The sequence below is a fragment of the Sminthopsis crassicaudata genome, chromosome 2 (genome assembly GCF_048593235.1).
Source record: "Sminthopsis crassicaudata isolate SCR6 chromosome 2, ASM4859323v1, whole genome shotgun sequence".
Lineage (NCBI taxonomy): Eukaryota > Metazoa > Chordata > Mammalia > Dasyuromorphia > Dasyuridae > Sminthopsis > Sminthopsis crassicaudata.
The window spans coordinates 490351465-490363831 of NC_133618.1; positions in this window are offsets into that span (position 1 = coordinate 490351465).

Sequence of the window (12367 nt, forward strand, 5' to 3'; positions counted from 1 at the left end):
TATCCCAAGCCTGGGAAGGATGAGTGGGTTTTTGTTGCTATTGTTTGTTTGCTTAAGCAGATATAATTCAAGGCTAGCCTTAATGCAAATGAAACAAGTCCATCAGTTGTTTGCAGACTTATGTATACCAGGAACATATGTCAATAGCAGTTTGGGAGTCTAACTTTGTACTCCCTTTTCAATGAAGAGTTAAAGACAGGCTTTTTATTGAAATACTGGGAAATATTTCTTGTTTCACCTTAGTTCTGTGGATTGGAATTAGAATGTAAGCCTCTTCCCCCATCTGATCTAAGGATCAAAGAAATTCATTTAAATCAGTTATGTGAAAGGCAGAGAGCAGTGTTTTGGAATGAGTATTGTTTTGGGAAATAGAAGTGCTGGGTTCTAAATCCCAATCCTAATACTGTATTTCTGGAATAGGTCTCAGTTTCTTTATCTGTGAAATGAGAAGATTAATACTTACATTGTTTATCATATGGGGTTGTGGTGAACAAAGTGCTTTATAGCTTCTAAAAACAATAAAACTCATTATCATATTATATCAGGGCATTCATACTACAAAATAGAAAGGGAACACATCATAAATTTAGAAAGAATTCCTTCTTCTTAGACAAGGCTCTAGTTAACTTAAGGATCTTTTAAAATCAGTTCTCTGGAATACTGTTTTATAGAGAACAGCAGAGAACTAAAGCCAGATTTGTCCTAACTAAGGGCTAGCTCCTGGGGAAGGTCAGCTGGCTCCAACCTCCACTGGAGCATATACTTAAAGAAACAAACAATCCAGGAGCGGCTTCTCTCTATGCTTAAGGAATCGCCTTCTTCCATGTGAAGGAAAGAATGAAGCCTTTTAATAGGTACTATTGATTAGAAAATAATACCTCCTTCAAGAACCAGGAGGCCAACCTAACTGTTCATTTTTCTATTCACTTTTCTCACCACAACTTTCCTCTTGAGACCTCAAATAGCACTTGATTTGAGATTTCTCTGTTGGATTTATTATGTATAATTTGGAATCATAATTATCTATACCATACTAGTCCTAGGCAATCCTCGAAGACTCAGCTTTCAGGATGAGTGCTGAACTGCATTGGACAAAGGAGTATCCTTATACAACAAAACCACAAGTCTGAACAAGACAGCATAGTTATCTTTAAATGTCTTGGTGGCTGGATGGCACAGTGGATGGAGTGCTGGACCTGGAGTCAGGAAGATTTAATAGATGTAGGCTGATTTGTGCATTTTACATTAACTCTTTAAAATCCCAACTCAATTTGTACCACCCTGATTCATAGTAGTGGATGTATTGCTTTGGAAATTCTTTGGATATATAAATATATATATATATTTCTCAAAAGGAAAAAATAAGAACTTCAACATTCTCCTGATAATAGACTTTTGGAGAAAATTGAATAGGGGTAGAAAGGAATAGACCTTTTTCTTGACAGTATATGATACCTACATAAAAACTGATCATATATTAGGACACAAAAATCTCACAATCAAATACAGAAAGGCAGAAATAGTAAATGCTTCCTTTTCAGACCATGATTCAATAAAAATTATATTCAATAAAGGGCCAGGGAAAGACAGACTAAAAACCAACTGGAAATTAAATAATCTAATTCTAAATAATGAGTGGACCAATTAACATTCTCCTTGGAAGTGGTGAGATAGAAAGAGCATTGTTATTTTTTATATTAACTTAATATATGTGCATATTTCCTCCCCTGTTAGGAATGTAAAAAACTTGAAGACAGATTTTGGTCTTTGCATTTCATGTCTAGCACAGTGCTTGGCCCAGAGTAACTTCTTAATAAATGCTCATTGGTTGACCAGGAGTCAGATGATATGCCACTAATTTGCTGTGTGATCTTGTAGTACTTTGCTTATCTTTCTGAGCTTCAATTTCCTCATGTAAAATGAGGCTGTTGGACTAGGCAATCTTTAAGGCCCCTTCCTGCTCTGACTTTCAATGACTTTCTGACTCCTTGATTCTTCAAGGGACATAGTATCATCAAGATGACTGAAAATGTAGCTGTTTTAATCTAAAAAGAAATACCAGGGGCCACATGGCAAACATTTCACTAGAGACAGCCAAAGCTAGTGATGGCAGTGACGGCTGTGCCCTTTTCCAATGAGCTGCTTAGCCCTTATAAAGAAAGCTTTGATTCAGGCGGCATTTTGAGTCCCCCTCTCCACAGGAACCATTTTTAAATAATTCAAAAGCAAAACAGAGAAACCAGTGTCCAAAGACATCCCACTAGTAGATCAAAGTGTGAAAAGGGATTAGCAGCATCTTCAGGAAATGAAGTTTAAAATTCCAATGTATCACACAAGTCCTTTTTGAAATGGTAATCAGCTATACCTGAGCAGAAAAGACAATTAAGATAATGTGTTAATTTCCACCACCATCCCCAACCAAATCTGGCAGTAATATTTTCATCCTGTTAATTATCTAGAGAGTAGAAAAACATATAATATGATGGCTCTTTGCTGAGATGCCGTGCCTCCTGCTTAGGGAAGGAGCTACATTTATCCTATAATTAGCTCACTGGAATGCAATTTCCACTCCAGGCTGAAAACACTCACTAAAAAATAAACCACTTCATCAGACCTACCTGGTCTTATCTGAACAAGTTATTCCAATGTGAAAATAGTCAACAATTACTAGCTAAAACATAGCTACCTTCAAAAACAGCTAAGGATTGCAATGTGCCCAGTAATACATTCTGATGGGCCTCAGTTCATCAATGCTTTAAAAATATAGAAAGATCAAGTCTTTTACAGGCACCACACTCACTCCTCCTAACAATAAACTTTCTCATGTCATTAAACCAAGGGGGGGGGCAATTGCAGGAGGGGAAAGGAGGGGGGAAACTCTTCATTGTAGAGGTAAGCTCATAAATGGAAAAGATGTAGGCAGAAATCATTTCCATCAAGGTGGCATTCTCTTTCACTCACTGTTCAATCTATGAGAGTTACTATACCTGCCAATGCAGCGCTGTATTTTATGCACAATCTTAAATTAAACATTAAAGCCTGTCTCTTCTTCTTTTCTGAAAGGCCATGCTTGATGTAGAATGGAGGAAATGGAACAATAACTGCCACGACATTTCCTAGGTTGTGTATATACAAAAGAGAAATCAATAATGAAAGAAAATTTTTGTTTTTCATATGCATCATTTACCTATGATGTACTTATCTATGATGCCTGAGGACAATGATGTTCAGTTTCTACAACGTAAGGTGGGTAACAAGATCATGGAATTTAGGGCTAATTCAGCTGCACCATCTTTGTTCAAGGCATTTGAAGAAGATGATTAAAATCACCTATGGTCTGGAACTCCAATATAATCATGTGTATTCATTCATCAGTGTTCTAGATTAAAAGGAAGCTAAGTTGGAGTGGAGACTGAAAGCAGATAACTTTGAATCTCTCTCTCTCTTTCTCTCTCTCTCTCCCTCTCTCTCTCTCTTTCTCTCTCTCTCTTTCCCTCTCTCTCTTTCTCTCTCTCTCTCCATCTCTCTCCCTCTCTCTTTCTCTCTCTCTTTCTCTCTCTCTTTCTCTCTCTCTCTTTCTCCATCTCTCTCCCCCTCTCTCTCTCTCTTTCTCTCTCTCTCTTTCTCTCTCTCTCTTTCTCCATCTCTCTCCCTCTCTCTCTCTCTTTCTCTCTCTCTCTTTCTCCCTCCCTCTCTCTCTTTCTCTCTCTCTCTCTTTCTCTCTCTCTCTTTCTCTCTCTCTCCTCTCTCTCTTTCTTTCTTGTTCTTTTCCTCTTTTTCTCTCTCTTCTTTATCTCTCTCTCTCTTTTCCCTTCTCTTTCTTTTTCTCTTAAACCCTCCTCTCTTTCCATTCTCTTTCTGTCTCTGCTTCTGTCTGTCTTTCTGCCTCTCCATTTTTTCTCTTTGTCTTTGTCTATTTCTCTCTGTTTTTGTCTCTCATACACACACACACACACACACACACACACACACACACACACACACATACTAATTGTGGGCAAGTTATTTACTCTGTTACTTGGAGCCTCAGTTTACTCTGTAAAATAGGGACAATAAACAGAGAATTTAGAGCTCAGTTTCAGAGATCCTAAAATCCAATTCCTTTATGTTAGAAATGAGGGCATAAGATCATAGGATCTGAAATTGCAAGGGACATTCAATATCATCTAAAATCATCTCATTTAATAGATGATGAAACTAAATCACAGAAAGGTTAAATGATTTGCCCTAGATTATGCACTTAAAGCTGGGGTTTGAATTCAGGTCTTTTGACTCCCAAACCGATATTCTTTCCACTGTAGTTACAATTATTTTGTTGCTGTTATTATTGTTCCAAGAACCCTTTTTAAGAACAAAAAAGTATGCTGTGAATCCCCAGGATAAATTAATATACTACTTATAGTAATCTGCAATTATTTATTGCTTAATGTACCACTAAAGAATTTTTATCTAGAATCCCTTGGACCATCATCAACAACCTTCCTAAGGGACTTAAGAATATCTGAATGAAAACCACAGTATGATAATGCCCCTGATTTAACTATTCCATTGAGCTGTTTGATGTTTATATGAAATATCATAAAAATGTTTCACCATTACTAAATGCTAAGAGTGTGTATTTATTCATTCAACAAGAATTTGTCATGTATGGAATACCTACTATGTGCCAAGTGGGTAGTACACTAAGTACTAATATAATACAATAAATAACACAATCTCTGCTTGAAAGGAGCCTGCACTAGACAAGGAAAAACATAAAGAAGAAAATGCAAAAAAATCATGAAGGGAATAAATACAGAAATACAAAGTTGTTAAATAAAAGTTAGTTTGAGAAGGACACTAGCAGTCTAAGGAATCAGGAAAGTTCTCAATTGCATCTTAAAGAAGGATTCTATATGACAGAGGTAAGGTAAGTACGTATTCCAGTCAGTACTGATATTATAAGGCATAGGGACCAGAAATATAACATTGGGTGTTTGTAGAGGGCCAGATCTCTGGAGAAGTATACTTGAAATAAGGATACTTACAACAAGGTGTTAACGCAGTGGAATTGATGAGATGATGATTCTTTAGTATACATATATTTAATACTTAGCATGGTGATGCAATGGTTCTCTAGTTCACACATACATAATGTGCTATAATGATGTAATCATACCAAGGTATTTAAGGGCTGAGGAGGACTGGAACTGAGACACTGCATCTTTGACCATCGTCCTGGTGGCTCTCCTTCCCTCCTGCACTCTTCCATAAGATCAAGACCTAGGTCAGACTGTGACAGCTATTAAAAACAGAGAGATGACCAGGTGATTGAATTGCAATGTGGCAGGAGGAGAACTATATAATAAAGGTTGAAAAGATAGGGAGAACAAAGTTATGAAACCTTTGAAAAGGCTAAGAAGAAGAATTCAAATTGATTCTAGAGGCTATAGGGAACCACTGGAGTTTTTTGAAGAGGGGAGTGACATGATCAGATTTATTTAACAAAATGTGGAGGGTTGCAAAGACCAGAGAGGGTGGAGCCAGCGGTGTTCCTGTGCCTGCCACTGTTTCCTTATCTACTCCCCATCCTAGACTTCCTCTAGGTTAAAATCTCAAGATCAAAGTCTCCTGCTGATACAGGATCATCTCCAGTCATCCTAAACTATATCTAGCCACTGGACCCAGATGGCTCTGGAGGGGAAAGTGAAACAGGTGACTCTGCACAGCTCTTCCTCACTTACATCAAATTCACTTGCATGTGATGGCATCACCTTCTGGATGTCATGGTCCTCTTGGAGAAAGAAGGATAAACAGCAACCTCTGTGAGTAGAGTTGACTCACTGAGGACTCATGGAAGCAGTGAGTAGGAGTTTCCTCCTTTCCTCTCCTCTCCTCTCCTCTCCTCTCCTCTCCTCTCCTCTCCTCTCCTCTCCTCTCCTCTCCTCTCCTCTCCTCTCCTCGCCTCTCCTCTCCTCTCCTTTCCTTTCCTCTCCTCCCTTTCCTTTCCTTTCCTTTCCTTTCCTTCCTTCCTCAGTTCATGTAAGTCTCTCCAGGTTTTCCTGAAGTCATCCTGCTCATCATTTCTTATAGTACAATAGCTTTCCATTATAATCATATACCAGAACTTTTTCAGCCATTCCCAAATTAATGGACATTCTTTCAATTTCCAATTCTTTGAAATTGGAGCTAATATAAATATTTTTGTGTAAATAGGTCACCCCCCCCTTTTTGAAATCTCTTTATGATATAGAGCTAGTAATGGTATTGCTTCAGTCAAAGGGTATATATAGTTGTATAGCTCTTTGAGTATGGGTCCCAAATTGCTGTACAGAATTACAATTATTCAGGTTACAATTAGATCAGGTCACAATTTCACCACAATGCATTAGTATCCAATTTTTCCACATCCATTTGGAGTTTTCTTGACAAAGATACTGGAGTGACTTGCAATTTCTTCTTCAGCTCATTTTACAGATGACAAAAACTGAGGGAGTCAGTGTTAAGTGGCTTGTCCAGGATTACAGTTAGTAAGTGTGTGAGACTAGATTTGAATTCAGGTCTTCCTACCACTGAGGCACCTAGCTGTCCATATGTATATCTATATCTATATCTATATTTATATAATGCTCTATAGCTTAAGATGTCTCCTAGACATCTATAAGCATACCTCAGAGATATTGCAGGTTTGGTTCCAGAACTTAATATATACTTTTTTGCGAAAAAGTGTTAACCATCATCTCAGCTTTCAGCAAGTCCTAATCATTTTGCTGGTGAAGAGTCTGCCTCAGTGTTGATGGCTGCTGACTGATCAGGGTGGTGGCTGCTGAATGCTGGGGTAGCTGTAGCAATTTCCTAAAATAAGAAAATAATGAGATTTGCTGCATTGATAAACTCTTCCTTTTAATTGAACTTTTAAAGGCTATTATAGAGTTATTTATTGACCTAATATCAATATTGTTGTTTCAGGGAATAGGAAGGCCTGAAAAGAGGGAGAGAGGTTGAGAATGGTCAGTCTGTGGAGCAGGCAGAGCACACACATTTATTGATTACGCTTGTCATCTTATATGGGTGCACTTCCTAGTATGCTAAAACAATTACAATAGTAATATCAAAGATCATTAATCACCGTAACAGATATGATAATAATGAAAAAGTTTGAAATATTGCATGAATTACCAAAATGTGACACAGCTATTGCTGTTGTTGCTATTACTATCTTCTGCTTCTAAGGTCTACAACTGGCACTGCCACTGCATTCCTGGCCAGCCCCAACCCCACTACAGCAGACATCTTCTGACCTCTTATGCTGTCCTGGACTGGAAAAATGTCTTACCCAAACTTGTTGTTGCTTTGTCACTCCAAAATTTGATTTGACATGTTATGTTAAAATTGTTTGCAGGGGAATATCAGGAGAGTTTGGCTAGAATGTTCCCTCTACTCAGTCTTCTTTGCTCCACCCTCTGATTTTAATCTTAAATAGACATGGGAGAACCACTTTATGGGAAGGGTAGATGGTCTCCATTAATAACAACAGGCAGATTAAGTAAATATAGCATTGATCAATATGAGGAGCACTAAGCACTTTTTCTGGTTGCTATTATTTGTTATGCTTAATAATGAGACTTAGAACAATGAAGATTTTAAAAAACTCTTTTAAAAAACATGCACAGAACCTGTTAAAGTCATAGACATTTTCTATGTTAATGATTCCTAGATGATCTTCCTAAAATCTGGTTTCCCCTTCCCTATCGAAAATAACTGAGAAAGTGGTAGTATCCTCTCTGGGAGCCAGTAGTCACCTTTTCTCCAATTCAGTTTTGTCTTTGTCTTTTCCCCTATGGGGTGCTGAAACCTTAGTGCTGTACTGTTGACACCATTCATTAGATACAAGATAGTATTATTAGGTATTTGGTAATTTGACTTATCTCTTTAATGGCTAAATTTCTTTGTACCTCTATAGCAAAAAGAAAAATGTCCCATCCCAAAATAGATGATTGATTAATGTAAAACAAATTATAGAAGAGTCTATGAATTATGTTTTATCCTTTGGTGTATTCTCATTCTCTCTCATATTCTGATGGTCCCAATGATCCATGATCCATTATTGTGGGTTCTCCCTTAAGTAGGGAAGGTCATACTCATCCATGCCCGCCCAAACACCCAAAGGTGACTCTTGTCCATGCAGTTCTATCTCACAACTAAGCCAATTCTTTGTGACTTTTTTTTAAAATCATAGAATCACTGTCTGTTTTTGTGGTATTCCACCCAAGTTGTTTACATGGTTACCAAAACCATCTGAAAACATGACTGCTTGACTTAAATAATTGCACACATTTAGAACTTATTGTGGTATATAGCATAAGATATTGATCTAAAACTAATTTCTGCCAGACTGTTTGCCTGTTGTTCTAATATTTGTTTTTAACAAATAGCGAGTCCTTATCCCATCAATTGCTTTTGTCATATTTATCAAACAATATAATACTATGTTAGATTGTTTCTAGGTGTTGTTTACCTAATCTAGTCCATTGGGTCAACTTTATAAAATGTTAACCCAAACTAAATAGTTTGGATCACTTTGTTTATTTTTTGAGAGATAGTATTACTAAACTCTACTCCTTTTTAAAAATAATATTTATTTCTCATACCTTGCTCACTTCTTTTTTTGCAGAAGTGGAAGACCATGTTTGAGTAATAGTGCATTTGCATACAAATTTATTTGATGTGTTGGTGGATTTTGCTAAGTCTTTTTTTGTTTTTTTTTTTGTTTTTGTTTTTTTCTTATAAGGATAGCTTTCTGAGTGAGGAAATAGTTGAAAATTAAGGCAATATAAAAACAAAAGTGATCAACAAAATAAGATTTTAAAATTAATTGGGTGATTATAGAAAATAAGAAAGACAATTCTCCCTCTTATCGGGAAACCCATCTGTTACTCTAGAACTAATCACAAAAGTCATGTCTAGCAGTCAACCTGAAACATTGTCCAAGGAGTTTATTGACAGCTATTCTATTCATTTTGCCCATGAACCTAGACACAGCATAGAAAGTGATTAGTTTAGGAGTTGCAGTATTTGTTTGATACCAGTTTAGAAAAACAAAAAAGAACAAGGCATTATTTATAGACTTCAACACCAACTGCCTCCATTAATTGAACTCTTTGAAGCAACAAATAAGAATTTTTATGGTCAAGTATTTCAACTATCATCAACACTCAAGCTGATATTCAAAGATGCAGGAAAAAGTAATCTACATCTTCAGCTAAGGTTACCCTTGCTTAAATAGAGACAGTTAAATATATTTTTTCTCAATAGTATTTTTTTCCAAATTCATGTAAAGATAGCTTTCAACATTCTTTTTTCTCTTCTTTCTTTTTTTTTTGCTTTTAATATTTCTATTACAGTTAAAAGTGAAACAATTTTTAACATTAAAAAAAATTTTGAATTCTATATTCTCTTTCTTCCTCCCCACATCCTCTCATTGAGAAGGACAATGAAGTTGTGCAAAACATTTCCATAAAAATCATGTCTCAAAAAAAATTAGGTCTACTAACACCCCCAAAAAAGCCTCAAGAAAAAAAAATTTTAAAGTATGCTTCATTCTGTATTCGGTCACAATAAGTTTTTTCTCTGAGTATGGATAGCATTTTTCATCATAAGTTCTTGAGAGTCATCTTGGATCTTTGTATTGCTGTGAATAGCAAAGTCATTCACTACTGATCATTCTCCAACTTTGGTATTAGTATTATTTGCTCTTACACCATACATTTCACTTTGCTTGAGCTAGTAGAGGACTTTCCAGGTTTTTCTGATGGCATCCTGCTTATCATTCCTTATAGAATAATAATATTCCTTTATAATCTCATATCACAATTTATTTAGCCATTCCCCATTCATGGGAATCCCCTCAATTTCCAGTTCTTTGCCCTGAGAAAATTTTATACATAGTCAAAATTCATTTTTGTAAGACTTGGTGTTCCATTAGGTTAGACATATGCAATTTTAAAAAATATATTTTATATTTGTCATATTGTGAAAGAAAAATCAGAATAAAAGGGGAAAAACATGAAAAAGAAAAAAAAACAAATTAACAAACAAAAAATGGTGAAAATACTATGCTTTGATCCACATTCAATCTCCATAATTCTTTCTTGATATATGGATGGTATTTTCCATCCCAAGTCTATTGGAATTATCTCGGATACTAGTATTGCTGAAAAGAATAAGTCTATTTTAGATGGTCATGACATAATCTTGCTATTACTGTGTATAATTTTTCTCCTGGTTCTGTTCATTCAGTGTAACTCTTTCCAGACTTTTTAAAAAATCTGCCTGCCCTCATTTCTTATAAAAAAATAATATTCCATTACATTCATATACTACAAAGTATTCAGTCATTATTTAATTAATGAATATCCACTCAATTTCCAATTCCTTGCCACTACAAAAATAGCTGCTACAAACATTTTTGTACATGTTGGTTCTTTCTCCTCTTTTGTGAGGGATATAATCCCAGTAGAGACACTGCTGGATCAAAGGATACACAAGCTTTGATAGCCCTTTGAGCATAGTTCCAAATTTCTCTCCAAAATGGCTGGATTATTTCATAAGTCCACCAAAAATGTATTAGGAGACAGTGAAATGTTAATGGTGATTTTATTTCTTGATGTTAGGATTCTGGGTCAGATTAGGTGGGATCTGTATTAGCTCTATATAAAGACATAGCAGGAATTATGAAGCATAGATCTAATATAGCATGGAAACAACTGCTATATTATATTTCTTATAAATTTTCACAGAATCACAGAATCACAGAATTTCAGAGTTGGAAGAGTCCTCAGAAGTCTCTGGTTTAATCTGTCACTGACTGGAGGGTACCCTTCGCAATTTACTCAATAAAACGGTCATCAGCCTCTTGTGAAAGACCTTCATTGAGAGAGGGAACTCATTTTCTTTCAAGATCACATTAGACAGCTCTAAATCCTGAAGGTTTTTTTTTGTTTGTTTGTTTTTTGTTTGTTTGTTTGTTTTTAACTTAGAGCCTAAAGAATTCCATATCTATTGCTCTTTGGAGAGAATGAGGATGTTACTTGATAATGATAGAGATTAAAAAAAAGAAAAGAATAAAACATTAAAATATAAAAAGAACACTTCTTCAAAATTCAAAAGGAATAAAATGCAATTGTGTTACTACCTTGTTAAATTTAGCATATTTTTCTTTTCTTTTTTTTTTACTTAATAGTATTTTATTTTTTCCAATTACATGTAAAGATAATTTTTAACATTCATTTTTAAAAGATTTTGAGCTCCAATTTTTTCTTCTTTCTTCCTTTCTCTCCCCCCTTTCTAAGAGAAAAAAAGCAATTTGATATAGGTGTATAATCATATTAAACATATTTCCATATTAGTCATGTTGTGAAAGAAGGCTCAGAATGAAAGGGAAAAACCACAAGAAAGAAAAAAAGCAAAAATAGTGAAAATAGTATGCTTTGATCTGCATTCGGACTCCATAGTTCTTTTTTCTGGATTTGAAAAACATTTCTATCATGAGTCCTTGGAATTGTCTCGGATCATTGCATTTCTGAGAAGAGCTAAATTTTTCATAGTTGATCATTGAACAATGCTGCTGATACTATATACAATGTTCCCCCTTTTCATTTTTGATACTAGATATTTGGTTTTCTTCTTTCTTTTTTTCTAAACAAATTAACCAAATGCTTGTCTATTCTATTGTGTTTTTTTTCATAAAACCAGATCTTAGTTTTATTTATTAGTTCATTTACTAGAGCTATGGGAAGCACTAGGGTTGCTAAAGCAGAGGCAGAATCCTTAGTGGAGACCTGTCAGATTGAGGAAGAAGGAGCTATACTGCAGGCCAAATGAAAGCAGAAGACTTACCTATAGAAATGGGGAGGCAAATTTGGGTACAGAAAACCAGAGAATTGGAACTCATTTATAACCAAGGCCCAAATGGATCTAGAACTGAACAAAGTAGAGAAACTTGCAGCAGTATAGGTTAACTAGTTGAAGGAAATGGTAGAGGTCCTGGGTTCAACACAATTTGGGACCTTGCATTGACTAGATCTGAGTTATAGTTGAAACTTCCCCATGGTCTTGGACTGAAAGCAATCCTTATTATAGATGCCTCTACTCCCATGAATCTCTTCAGCACAGCCATTGGACATCTAGGGATTGGGGCATCTGGATATCCTATTGAGCAAAAGAGGAAGAAAAAAACATGGACAGGTTAAGGTCCCCCATTAGTGCATTTTTGCTATTTTCTCCTATAATTCACTTAACTTCTCTAAGAATTGAAATTCAATACCCTTTGGTGCATACATGTTAGTATTGATATTACTTCATTATCTATAGTATTTAAAAAAAAAAA